Here is a 15,159-nt window from a genome sequence, read left to right as displayed (position 1 = left end):
AGCCCATGTGCACTGTAACACCACCCCGTGAATATGTAATGCCACACTTGTCTTCGCACGGGTTATATTGCCCCATCTAACGTGCCTTCCTCGATGCCTTTGTTATAACGCACAGTGCTATGCCATACATATTACAATCTGGGATCCATATCTTTGTCACAGTGCATATGCAACGTTACACTCCCCAGCACATATTTTATATTACAACTTTAGAGACTAGTTAGGTTACACAACACTGCCCTGTGCATATTACACACCAAGGCGCATATCGCATAGCACGCGCTAGTGCCTGTGCTATCTTGTGCTCTCCAATAAATCTGTCATTGCGCACAATGTATTGCATATTATATTTCACGCCCGGTTCATCTTATATCACACTTTTTGGTGCATAGTTTATACCATACACTATATCTAGTTTTCATTTTCAATCGTGCTCTCAGGACTATGTTCTATATAACACTGTGTTCACCTACTCTTTTCACGGGCATTACATTTTGTGATAGGGGGTGGAGGGTCAGGGGGTGTTTCTGCCAAGTGAGCCCAGAGTCACAGTCACAAACGTCCTCTTCTTACTGAATAAAAGTGAAATTATGCTGCATACTTGTTCATATTTTAAGTAGTTCGCACAGACACACGTTTTAAAAACAATAAAGTTCCTAATACCCGCCTTCTCTGAACAGTTAGCTTGCTGCCCCATCCCCCTCCTCCCTATCCTCTGTTGTGTGAATTCATGGACTAGCCTCCTCCCTCCTGCCATGCATGGTCTGATGTGCTGCCACTTCCCTCAATTTAGTATGATGTACCAGTCCACTCCTCCTGCCCTCCATTGCCCAATTCTATGCCCCATCATTGACCTCCTGCTTAAACTCTGTGCTTAGCTTGCTGCCCCTATTCACCTTCCCCCTGCCCTCCGATGTCTTTGTGAATGCCCCTGCTCCATCCTTTTTGCCCACCATGTTCCATGCACCTGCCACTCCTATCTACTCTGAGTGTTCTGTTGAGCTGCCACTCCCCTCCCACCTGCCTTGCATTGTCAGATGACTGTAACCTGTCCCTGCCACCTCCACTCTGCCTGTCCACATGCCATGCCCCTATCCTCTTCCTCCTGTCCTACATGGTCCATAGTACTGCTACACCCTTCTGCCCTCCCTGGTCTGTTGTGCTGCAACTGCTCCTCCTGCCTGCCCCGTGCGGTCTGTTGTGAGGCCCCTTCCCCTGAACTTTCTTGTCTGTGCACAGGTCCTGACCCTCCCTTCTATCCTCCGTCGTCCTTTCTGCATGCCCCTGCACCCTCCTTCTACCCCATCATAGCCATTGTGCTGCCACTAACCCTCCCACTTGCCATGCATGGTCTTCTGTGCTGCCATGGCCCCTCCCACCTTCCCTGTGTGGTCAGTTAGCTGCCCCTGACCCCCTCCCACCTTCCCTCCATGGTCTGTGTGTATGCCATCACAGTCTCACTGTTGCTCTTCATGGTGTGTCTTGCTTCTAGTGCCCATCCTGCCTGACCTCCATGGCTATCTTGCTGCTCCTGCCCTGCCCCCTTGCCCCCAGCCCTCTGTTTACATGTGCAGACCCCTACTCCCTCCCTCCTGGCTTGTCTGTTCCATTGTAATTCCCCTGATCCGTCCCTCCTGCCCTTTATGGTCTGTTATGCTGCAGCTTTCTCTCCTGTCTGTCCATTATGGTCAGCTAGCTACCATTGCCTCTTGCCCCTCTGTTCTCTGTTGTCCATGTGCATGGTCCTGTCCCCTCCCTCTTGCTTTCTATGGATTGTTGTGCTGCACTCCAGTCTCGCATGCCCTGTGTGGTGTATTGTGCTGCTGCAAACCCTGATGCCTGCCCTGCAGGGTCAGTTTGGTGCACCTCTCCATGTCCCTCCTGTCCTCTGTTATCCAAGTCCATGTCCCTACCCCATTTCCTTCCATGATCCAATGTACCATAATTGTGAACATTTTGAACTTGGTAAGAGGGAGATTTTGAAAAAAAGCTGGGGTATTGATTTTCCCCTTTGAGTTACATTGAAAAAGAGGAGATTGTAGACAGGAGAGAGATCAAATAAAGCCCATTTGAGCTTAAAAACATTGGACGTTTCCTGGCTGAATCGGGTCTGTTGGCATGTATGGTTGTACTACCATTGCCTCTTCCTTCTGTCCACAATGGTCTATTACATTGCCACAGCCTCTCTTGCAAGTCCTGTATTGTTGGTTTGTTGCCCCTACCCCCCTTTCCACTGCCCTCCATAGTCTGTTGTGCTGCCACGGCCCTTCCTGCCTGCTCAGTGTGGTTAAATTGTTGCCTTTGCACCCTCCTACCTGCCTTCAATTTTCAGAGTCCATCCCCCTGGCCTCTGCCTCTCAACAGTATCCTAATGAACAACTAGATTGCTAACATTCTATATTTATTACAAAAGTGTGGAACGCCTGACGTCATCTTGATGTAATCAAAACTGTAATACCTAGAGCATTTCGTTTAGAAATTACATATATGAGAGGGTCTTATTGGCATCAAAATTATGGTTAGTGCTCTAAAAGACTAAAATAAGGACATATTTTCTGAGTTTTCAAATAACGACAAAGCACTTTTAAATTATTTGTTATCTTTATGTTTTTTTAGCCAGTTGACCACTTGATTAAATGTTGCACTTCGGGGAGAGGATGTGGTGTTACTTCCAGAACTGCAGACTTTGCAACTGGGGACCAGGTTGGAGTTTCTGCTTCAGCTCGACATTCTGTGATTCTGGTCAAATCACTTAGTCTCCCCATGTCTACAACCAAAATGAATTTGTTCGTGTGTGATGTAACCAATGCTCATGTAAAGCACTCCAATACCTGACAAGTCTGCACTATATAACACTGCAAAAACACAAAATAATAAGTGTTTTGCACACTTCTGTCATTGGGCTATATTTGGGCTACATCTGGGTGATTTTGGGCTACATTTGGGCTCTTTTGTCTCCGGTGGCCATTTTGGGAGATTTATTTGTTATGGAGTTTCCTAATTTCCTCATGTACTGCAGTCTGCTCAGTAGGAAATGCTTTCAGTTTTTTACTTTGATTACATCATGAAGGTATTCAGATATGTCACACATTTGCCATAAATTCTGAATGTTAGCACTCTAGTTGCTCATTAGATCACTGTAGTAAAACTACTGTTCACCATGGAAGTCTGCTCCTGTTATTAAAAGTGCATGTTTCAGTCTGCATGTCAGAATTTTTTAATGAAATAGAAGAGGATTTGAGAAGTCACTCAAAATGTGCCCTCATTTTCTTTCTTCAGCATTAATCATAATTTCTATGGCAAAATGAACCCCCTCATTGTGTTCCTTTTTAAATTAAATGTTTTAAGTGTTACCAGTTTATTCCAATCAAGATGGCTTCAGGTGTGCCATACTTTTGTCATAATGAAGACAGTAAGCGCTCTAGTTGTTTTTAAGAACACTCTGGGACATTCTGTCATTGGGCTATACTTGGGCTACATCTGGGTGATATTTGGGCTACATTTGGGCTCTTTTGTCTCTGGTGGCCATCTTGGGAGACTTATTTGTTATGAAGTTTCCTAATTTCCTCATTTACTGCAGTCTCCTCAGTAGGAAATACTTTCAGTTTTTTACTTTGATGCCATCAGGAAGGCATTCAGATGTGTCACACATTTGCCATAAATTCAGAATGTTAGCACTCTTTTTGCTCATTAGATCACTGTAGTAAAGCTACTGCTCACCAGGGAAAACTGCTGCTGTTATTGAAAGTGCATGTTTCAGTCTGTATGTCAGAATTGTTTAATGAAATAGAAGAGGATTTGAGAAGTCACTCAAAATGTGCCCTAATTTTTCTTTCTGCAGCACTAATCATACTTTTTATGGAAAAATGAACCCCGTAGTCGATAACCTTTCAAGTATTGCCCAGCGGTAATCGCCTCTTATACCATTCGATGCTAAACCAATAAAGAGGCAGGCGCCGGAGACTGGAAGGCAGGAAACAAAGTTTTTATTTCGTCGGAGTGGAACACATCAGATCAGACAGCGAGGTATCGTCACGAGGTGCTCTAACTGCATCTCTGAGGCCTGGCCTCTTATACACAGGTTTATGACTTTATTGCAGGTTTATCATACGTGGCACATTCCTGAGATCGCTTTGATACATGAAAGAACATCCTCAGAATCCCCACTTCAAGCTCGTTCCCACACATATCTACAGTGGAAGTCCCCACCCCACCCACAGTAGGAGATGGCTATCACACAGCTGGACATTCCGCCAATTCCTGGGGGTGTGTGTGACCGGTCGGGTCTCAGGGGGTGGGGGGCCTTGATCTACTAGAAATAGAAGAGGATTTGAGAAGTCACTCAAAATGTGCCCTAATTTTTCTTTCTGCAGCACTAATCATACTTTTTATGGAAAAATAAACCCCCTCATTTTGTTCCTTTTTAAATTAAATGTTTTAAGAGTTACCACTTTAATCCAAGCAAGATGGCTTCAGGTGTGCCATACGTTTATCATAAGTAGGACTGTTAGCGCTCTAGTTGTTCTTTGGAACACTCTGGGAAGCTGCAGTAGAACACAAAGGAATCAACTGACAGTCTCTGCCCTTGTTGGATGTACATGTTTTACTGAGAATGTCAGACTTCATTCTCACATGGCTGAGAAAGATGTGAATTTACAGAAAATATGCTCTCAGTTTAGCTTATAGATCACCTTCCAAACCTCTGTGGGAAAAGCATGAGAAAATATTTTTCTCTCAATCATGATATCCCAGCAGAAGGCTTTTTCCCATGGTGAAATCACCTTAGAACATACCACAATTCCTAAAATGAGTATGGTACCATCAACAAATGATTTATAATGTAACTAAAGTCTTAAAACCTTCTATTAACTGCAATGCTTTTTAATGAGGTGCTATCATGTATATTGGTCCCAAGATGGCTGCCAACACTTCTTGGATGAAGTGCTGACAGCCAATCAGATCTCAGGATGAGATGTGTGGTTAGGCTCCGCCCACATATATATATGATTTTACTTTTGATTTTCTCAGGAACTACTGAACAGATTGACACCAGACCTGCAAAAGGCACTTCCCTGACCTGAGGACTACCTCTCTGCCAAATTTCAAGTAATTCTGTTCAGCCGTTCGGGCTGTACCTTGGACTAAAGGTCCCTATAGAAAAATGCATGGGGAAAACGTGTTTTAAGACCCCCCTTTTTTCTCAGCCCCCGCTTGACGAATCACCCCGAGACTTTTTGGTAGGAGCGGAGCGGAGCGCCCCACCTATTTTGAAAATTTTGCGAAGATTCGTCAACCGGCGCCAAAGTTATTCCAAATAGATTGTTGCGGATTTCCTATGGAAACACGGTCCTAACTATAACTATCTACTGGCGACCGCCAGTAGATAATATATATATATATATATATATATATATATATATATATATTATATATATATATATAGCCACCAAACAAAAGTTCGCTTCAACTCGAGCCACAAAGCGACGGCGGGCCGTGGCGGGTTAGCGAAACCAAAATATCCAACATTTCATTTTGATTCTCTTCAAGAAAACAACGCTCCACGGCACCCAAAAATGCTTTTAAGCAGATTTTATTTCAGGCAAAGAATACGACTCTACGCGTTTCGGAAAACCAGTTTCCTTGTTCACGAGTGCCGAGGTATTGTGAAACAAATGATTAAATACACATCACGTGACCTGTGACTGCAGTGAAAAGAACGTGATAACAGACTTCACCAATTGCGAGACAAAATTCATTTTGACAACACAATATTGCCTCATATTACGTGTCAGTCATATAAACAACTTACATGGTTGGAAACATTTAGACATGTTCAATACAAACGTTTTTGGACCAAGGTAGCGGGTCTGTATATTTTCAATGATACTGTGTCTTCGATGTTCCATTGAAAGAACTTTATTGATCTCAGTCTCTTCCGTGAGAGACATTATCTAACACTAGTGTGTCTGTAAGTATTTTCAGATTCCCTCCCTTTCTTTCAAAGCTCCATATCTCAATCGTGTGTATACTTCACCACACTGACAATAATCATACTCCCCAGCGGATCCAGGGCTGTTTAGTTGTTTAGTCCAGAAAATTTGCTGGCTAGGTGGTGTTTAGCACTGGTGTGCAGGGGCTCTTTAAAAATGAGGAAAAAACCTGTATTACAGTCAGAATCAAGCCACAGTGGGCAAAAAATAACAAGTGTTCTTTTTAAAAGGAACTTCATTGACGAGGAAAGGGAGAAAAAAACAATTTTAACACAAATAACCGATAGAAAGCCGGAATAGTACCCACATCTAATTATATAGGGAGCCGCTGATGGTCGTTGGTCTTGTACAAGTTGTTCCAACTGTTAAATGGTAGCGGCAGTCGTAGTCGATAACCTTTCAAGTATTGCCCGGCGGTAATCGCCTCTTATACCATTCGATGCTAAACCAATAAAGAGGCAGGCGCCGGAGACTGGAAGGCAGGGAACAAAGTTTTTATTCCGTCGGAGTGGAACACATCAGATCAGACAGCGAGGTATCGTCACGAGGTGCTCTAACTGCATCTCTGAGGCCTGGCCTCTTATACACAGGTTTATGACTTTATTGCAGGTTTATCATACGTGGCACATTCCTGAGATCGCTTTGATACATGAAAGAACATCCTCAGAATCCCCACTTCAAGCTCGTTCCCACACATATTTACAGTGGAAGTCCCCACCCCACCCACAGTAGGAGATGGCTATCACACAGCTGGACATTCCGCCAATTCCTGGGGGTGTGTGTGACCGGTCGGGTCTCAGGGGGTGGGGGGCCTTGATCTACTGTAATCCCTTTGATGTGGGGTGTTTCCCTTACAGTAGGGGCAATAAACTGCATCCGCAGGGCTAGGTGATGGCCTGGGATCGGTTCGGACAATTGAGCGCAGAGGAAGGGGGTTATCAAAGAGATGCATGACCATGTATGGGATGTCGGTCAGGCGTGGGATGTGGTTCCATGGCAGGGTCGCGCAGAAGGAGAGGGTTTATGGCCTGTGTATGAGAGAGCGGGGGTGGCTGGCGCGCGGGGGAATGCTCGCAGCGCCCGAGGGACGCGCTGGTGGTCGGCAAGGGGCAGAGGGGCCATGGCGCTTTCAAAATGGCTACTGCTTAAGTGAGCGCACGAGCCTGAGAGGGGACAAGATGGCGCCGATTATGTTGACATTGTAAACCAGATTTTAACAGTCCTCCCTTTTCAACATATCTAGCCAGCTTGTCTAGCCGTCATTCACCTTCGTTAACCTTTTAGCCATAATATCGTAAATGCTTTCATGCGTTCCTGTTTTAAAAGTACAGAGTTTTAGGACAGACAGCAACAATCTGACACAATTGTACATAGTTACATGTGGTTGGTGTGACAGGCAGAGAGGTAGCCTATACAAAATTACATCAGCTGCTTTATATGTCAGACCCGGAGATAGGTGGAGGGAAGTTCACTTGAGCACAAACATGGTACCGTAAAGTAAAAAGGGTTCTGGTAAAACAAGGAATATTACGTACATTACTTAAGGCCTAGACTTCGTGTGGATCAAACTAGACAGCATAGTCATGTGTACGGCTGGTGTTATACAAGTGTCATTATACACAGTTAATGTTTCTTAACTATCAGTGTACAGCTGGAAGTGACCGATGTAATATCATGAAGATAGTCAATACGAAAGCGGTTGGGAGAGGAATTCAACTCAGCATGAGTTACAGTCAGGGGAGGGAGTTCTTCTTTCCAGTGTCCTATTATAGCGAGCCATCACTGGTAAGCTCTCATTGTTCTTCTTCTTTCGCTGGCACTGTTAAGCACCGGCGGTGGAGCTAAGGTCCAGCTCAAGTCCAAGTTTTTCACGTAGCAGGGTGTGACCATTCGTTGCTCTCGGATCACAGTCCTGTTCCCTAACTCATCTTATCATAGGTACCTTGAGACGGGGTACCCGCATTTCGTTCTTCTTTTGTCGAGTCAAGTTCGAAAATCCCATATGAAAGAGGGGGGGGAACAGGGGCGTGCTTTGGGAGGCCGAGGGAAGAGGGGGTGGAGTGGGATCGGATCAAAAAGCGGACCAAGGAGAGCAGAATCTTTAGCACTGAGCCCATCAATCGGGCTCGACGGGCTGGGACTTCAGGCACGAGCTGATCAGCGAGCAGGGGGCTTCGGCATAGCCCTTCATTCTATCGCTTTCCATGCTGAGAATGGTGCCTCGTCCCGCATCGTTTTGCTCCGCGGCTCCTCCTTGGTCGATGCCATAGATGTTCCATGATCCGCAGCCAGGCTGTGCGTCACGTCTGACCCCTCTCCTTCGATGACCGCATGTTATCTTTGAATGTGTACAAGAAACAAAATCTTAGAGAACTGGTAGGGAAGACATCTACATACTTCATTCTCTCTCCCAACCCCAAGTAGTGGGGCAAACGTTTATCGGCCACTCTATGGTGGATGTCTATTAACTCATATGTCGGTGTACACTACTAACTCATTAATTATTGCTGCGGTGCAGGTTTGCGAGTGTTCCTGCAAATTTCCATCACCAGGTCTGTTAGGTGTTGGTTCCTGTACCTTATAAACGTAGCAAGAAGTCTGACATCTATCAACTTCCTGGTCTTATCAAAATTCGAACCGGCTTCTCCGGTAGAGACTCGTTCTTCTAACACAAGCTCTTGTTAATTCACATTTTTCCCCTAGGACTGCTAAGTTTATGAAAAAGTGCGAGATGCTACAGTCATGGGTTCTCAATGTCTATTTTGGGGAGGGACACAAGCTAAAGATAATAGGCAACCCTCATTAGTTTAGACGACATGTCTTCAGGAAATAAAGTCATCAGCTGTACTGTTCTAAATACCCTGGGATGGCTAGTACAGAGCTGGGGTGATTCTGGGAGGAGGGGGATGGTGTCGTTAGAGCTCTAAAACGAAAACCACTGACATATAGTCCCCGGGATGAGGGCCAGATTGGGAGACATCAGTCGTCTTACCTGTCCTTTCTTTCTCAGCCAGTTAAGTCCAATATTTTACAGAAAGGAGAGGTAGTAATGTGGTAAAATATGGCCGTTTTGCTTCTGTCAATTTGTTCGAACACTGTCGTGTTTGAGGCCAATTATACACATACCGGGGAGGTACAGTGTTGTCATCTAATCAAAAGAGGGCAAGGGAGCCTTCAGCGAGGGAGAGAGAGAGAGAGAGAGAGAGAGAGAGAGAGAGAGAGAGAGAGAGAGAGAGAGAGAGAGACGTGCGCATCAAGTAGGCTATTAGGTACACGTACGACATAAAACGAGAGAGAGAGAGAGACAAACGTGTACGATAATAGGCCACTTGTTGTACACACAACATAGAGCAGCACGGGTCAGTTTCTTGTACAAAAACACAAGCTGGGGGAAAACATAAATTCGGCGTTCACGTACACACAAGTATCGGATAGGGCGTAACAGTACATACATCAAGCGCAGAAACTTAAGACGAAGATACAGAGCTACGTTGAGTATGGGGACCTCTCTTTTCCTGTCCTTTTTCCTATGCATGTTGCGTATTTTTAGTATTTTTCGGTAATTCATTTTGGGGGGGTGTCGGACTTTTTACTCCCCTCCCTTTGATCAATAGACAAGCATTTCAGTCATGCGATGACGTTCTCTTCCAGCGACCCAAGCATACGAAATGCATACACATTCATACCGTATAATCATGGCACGTACGCACAGTCATACCATACAGTTTTTCACGTTCCCAGTGGTGGTCTGTGCTTCACGCACCATCCCACAACGTTTTGTCTATGTTTTTCCCTACATTGAGCACGGTGCGGTCCATAATCACTCCGTTCTCCAATCGGAATTCCGATGTGACCTATAGGGAAGAGAAGAAGGGGGTGTGCAGCATTCAAAGTACATTAGCGCGCGTAGACACGAAAAAGTTCTACTTACCACGTACCAGGCTAGCCGCAGGAGTGGGTAATACCACAGACCTATTATTCTTTCTTTCGATTATACAAAGATGCTCTATTTCATTCATCTCCTAAATTCGGGTTCCCTGGTCGTACATTTATTTCTCAATCGGTCGTATATTATGGTGCAAGATACCGTACCTTGCATTCGGCATATACCTTAAGCTACAGTCGACCATTTTCTGACAACTCTTGGAAAAAGACAGGTGTGACGGGTACAAATTCCGTCAATCAAAAAATTCAGGCAAATAGGGTCTGCATTATCTGCTTTCTATTGCTTGGGAGTAACAATCATTTATTCAAAACCTTTACCAACCTAGATGATTCGTCATGACGCTGATTCCGTAATTCCTTTAAGAAGCTTTTTTATTTAAAACAATGTCAATATACAAATACGGGCCTACAACCGCTACAGGCCGGCCACGGTGTGAGAGGCGTCGAGTATCATGAGCAACACTGCCTTAGCATAAATTCAGTACCCTCCCCGTCCCTCCGACCATAATGTGTGGAAACATCGCATACATATCTCTTTTTTAACATAAATGTCAAGTAACCGGGATGCCATAAGGAGTTGCAGGCCCCTCCTACAATGGCGCGAGGTCGGGTGGGTCCAGTGCACAGTCTAAGTCTTCCCATTAACTAGCTGCCGGACCAGAATCCCTTTCGGTAGTTCGAGAACTTTCGTTAGCGTCAGCTTGCGTCAGCATGGCGCCACCGCGGTATTGTAGCAATGCCGTGGTCCGTCCTTGGGGCGGGGCAGCAGGCGGGTTCTTCCGCCGACGCCTTGAATCAGTCTTTCTTTTACGGCACCAAACGGAGGCAAGATGGCTGCCGCCCGGGGCAAAGACAAATTAATATGGAATAAGCAAGCAAATAGCGGCGGTTGCCCCCACCGGAAGTCCACGGGAGTCGAATGTCAATGACTCCCGCAGAATCTGCAAAGTTGAGAGGGTGTTTTTTCCAAGGGTGGGGCACACGCCCGAGCAGACAAGCTTCCGAGTCCAGAGCCGTCTTTCGGTGGGCCAGGCCTGGGTCTGAAGAACCGACCGCCAGAGTCCAGTGGCAGCAGCAGCAGCAGCTCTTCGTTACAGGCACCGGGGTGGGCCCCCCGATCACTCGGCTGCAGGGGCCCACTCCCCGAGTGAAACGCTAATGGCAAACTTAGTGGACCCGCGCCTGAGTGGTTGCCCGGCAGGCAAGACGTGAATGGCCGTTCTGCTGCAGCTGGCCGGTGAGTGCAGGGGCGCCTACTCATCTGGATGGCGAGTGAAACGGCAGGGTGCAACTCAGCTGGCCGCCGAGTGAAACAGCAGGGTGCAACTCAGCTGGCCGGCGAGTGAAACGGCAGGGTGCAACTCAGCTGGCCGGCGAGTGAAACGGCAGGGGTGCCTTCTCTGCTGGCGAGCCTCCACCTGGGGAGGTGGGGAGGCCCGTCCGTGTCGCTTCCCCCCTGCCAGGGCACCCTTCGCCGCCGGTCGAAGCGGAGAATGGGAAGGCCAGTACAACGTGGTGGACTCCACCTTGGCGCTGCCAGAGCCTCGGCGCTGCATGTAGCCTCCGGCCTATTCGCACAATCGTCCGCCACTGATGTCGACGGATTTTGCATGGCTTTTATAGCCCAAAGCCGACTAAAGGGACCGCCCAAAATAGGCCAATGTTGCTATTTCGAAGAAGGAGGGGCGAGGACTGTCATGTAAATAGTTGTTTTAAAAAAATATGTTTTAATGTGTTTACCCTGTTGGCGTGTTGTTATACTTATAAGTTATTAAAATGTTATAACTGTACTACTTTGTTGGAGTGTTGCATATATTTGTAATCTGGCAATGAGCACGAGGATGTTACTGTGCAACCGGAAAATAACATAGCCCAATTGTGCGCGGTCTAGCCCAGTTCGGTGACATCGATAGTGGGTACCGGCAGGCTTCCGTTGGTGCAGGATTTTTGTCGCGTTTACTAGGCGGGGTGGGCAGTAAGGCAGACATGTTTTAGGCAATGAGAGCGGCGGAGCCGAGCTACCTCGTGGCTACCTCGACCGTGGGCTTGGCTCCTCCTCCTAGTTTCATATTCCTCGTAAAGGGCTATTTCCTAGCGTTTCTTGTGTTGGTAGGGTCGAAAAGGGTCCCCTCAGCAGTCTACTGGTCTCACTAGATTAATTTTGTTTCTTTATAGCGATTTTTATGCCCTAGCTTGTGGTAAGCTACGGCGACTAGTCCATATTTAGTGAACATGTCCTTATTAGGGGCGCCCTCCAGTGGAGCCGGATGGTTCACCTCTAATAAGCGGTCTGGGCAGAACCAACTACCAATCAGTGGGGAGAAGATAGGCATGACGGGTTACAACGGGGACAAAAGTCAGCACTACCTATCTTTTCACTGCTTGCAAAGACTAGATAGAATATCTCTATTCCTCGTTATTTGTAAGCAGAGAATACCTCCAAAGAACCAATATCGAACAACTAGTGTTCGGACAATCAATCAATCAATGGTGAGAAAGAGGTAAGCACGACGGGTTACAATGGGGACAAAATTCTGCGTTACCTACCCTTCACTATTTGCAAAGACTAGACAGAATATTTCTATTCTATGTTATTTGCAAACAGAGAATATCTCAAGGAGCACTATCCTTCAAAACAATCAATATTCGGACAATCAATCAATGGGGAGATGAAGATAGGCACGATGGATTACAATGGGGACAAAAGTCTGCGTTACCTACCCTTCACTATCTGCAAAGGAAGAGAGAGTATTTCTACTCCTCCCCGTTTGTAGACAGCGAATATCTCAAAGAGAACAATCAATAAGCAATACTAGTATTTCCAATCAATCAATCAATCAATCGTTTCGCAATTTGTCGTGTTTCACGACCTTACCCGGACCGCATGGACAGTTTCTCGTCTTCCGCCTCCAACGCCCGATCGTCCTCTACTCTCCGTATTTGCCGCGGCACTCCTGATGGTTCCCAGTCAGGACCGTAGATCACTCGAGAGAGGTCGGTTCGGAACCAGTGAAGTTCGGATGATCGGCTGCCAGACGAGGGTCTATCGGGCAGGAGCTCTTTCCGATCGTTGCAGTCGTTCACTCTGTCGTCGGGACCTCTCCCACTGGATCCACGTGTCGCTGATGGGCCCCACGTTTGGGACGCCAATTGTTAAATGGTAGCGGCAGTCGTAGTCGATAACCTTTCAAGTATTGCCCGGCGGTAATCGCCTCTTATACCATTCGATGCTAAACCAATAAAGAGGCAGGCGCCGGAGACTGGAAGGCAGGAAACAAAGTTTTTATTCCGTCGGAGTGGAACACATCAGATCAGACAGCGAGGTATCGTCACGAGGTGCTCTAACTGCATCTCTGAGGCCTGGCCTCTTATACACAGGTTTATGACTTTATTGCAGGTTTATCATACGTGGCACATTCCTGAGATCGCTTTGATACATGAAAGAACATCCTCAGAATCCCCACTTCAAGCTCGTTCCCACACATATCTACAGTGGAAGTCCCCACCCCACCCACAGTAGGAGATGGCTATCACACAGCTGGACATTCCGCCAATTCCTGGGGGTGTGTGTGACCGGTCGGGTCTCAGGGGGTGGGGGGCCTTGATCTACTGTAATCCCTTTGATGTGGGGTGTTTCCCTTACAGTAGGGGCAATAAACTGCATCCGCAGGGCTAGGTGATGGCCTGGGATCGGTTCGGACAATTGAGCGCAGAGGAAGGGGGTTATCAAAGAGATGCATGACCATGTATGGGATATCGGTCAGGCGTGGGATGTGGTTCCATGGCAGGGTCGCGCAGAAGGAGAGGGTTTATGGCCTGTGTATGAGAGAGCGGGGGTGGCTGGCGCGCGGGGGAATGCTCGCAGCACCCGAGGGACGCGCTGGTGGTCGGCAAGGGGCAGAGGGGCCATGGCGCTTTCAAAATGGCTACTGCTTAAGTGAGCGCACGAGCCTGAGAGGGGACAAGATGGCGCCGATTATGTTGACATTGCAAACCAGATTTTAACACAACTCATTGGTCAGTACTCACAAGGTAATAGTTCACATAATAAAAACAATGTCACAAACTGACTAATGTACTGTGCTATTAAAAATCACATAAATACAAACAGCAGATGAGGACAAACAGCCACCAAAGATGTCACATAATTAATAATAAACCATTAGTCGATTAGGTTAGAGGTTCACCTACACTGTAGTTAACCCAAATGGACAGAGAGTTCTTTGTCAATATTATGTCCCAGAGGCTGTACTGTCTGGTATTGTATTATCATCCTTGACTCTAGCCGTCTCAATTCAAGGACTCTGTTACCACCTCTCTCTCTCAAAGGAATAGTGTCAAGGACACAAAATGAGAGTAGACTAGTATTCTGTTGATGTTCTCCTTTGAAGTGTCTGGCTATTGGATATTGTTTATCCTCTCTGGTGATAGCCCTCAAATGTTCAAGGACCCTCTTTTTGGCAGGATGAATTGTACTGCCTATGTAATACTTGTTACATGAACATTTGAGGGCATACACAGCATGATCGGTGTTGCATGAGACATATTTAGTTATCGAAAAGGGTTTTGTATTGGCTGACAGATTGACCTGTTTGCAGTTTTTGCTATATTTAAAGGCCTTACATCTTTGACATGTTTAAACCCGTATACCGGGTTAATAGACTTAGGCATAGACATCACCACACTTTGACATAGCATGTCTTTTAATGATTTGGCCTTCTGGTATGTCACCTGAGGGTAGTGTTCGATTGGTGACGCAAGGTCATTTTCTGTTTTAAGAACTTTCCAATATTTTTGAAGACATTCTCTGACCTCATGGGCCTGATTGGAATAGGTTAGGTGGTAATGAACCTGATCTTGTTTTCAGACCTATCTTTATTTGGCTCAGATGATTTAACTTGAAGAAGTTCATTTCTGGCTCTCTTATTTACTTCTTCACAAGCTTTGGAAATGTCTTTTTGAGAATAACCCCTTTCATGAAAACGTTTAATCATTATCTCCTTTTCAGCCTCAAATCCATTGGCACTGCTGCAGTTTCTTTTAACCCGTAATAGTTCTCCCAAAGGGATGCTCCGTATAAGATTAGTAGGATGGCAGCTTTCTGCTCCTTAAGGAATAGATAACTTTCTAATCGCTGTCCTACAACCACTACTTTTAGATCTAGAAATCCAATCATTTCTTTTTCAATTCTACTGCTAAATTGTAGATTGAGAGTATTTCAACT

This window comes from Triturus cristatus, chromosome 8 (assembly GCF_964204655.1).
Source record: "Triturus cristatus chromosome 8, aTriCri1.1, whole genome shotgun sequence".
Lineage (NCBI taxonomy): Eukaryota > Metazoa > Chordata > Amphibia > Caudata > Salamandridae > Triturus > Triturus cristatus.
Note: the sequence above shows the minus strand (reverse complement) of the source record.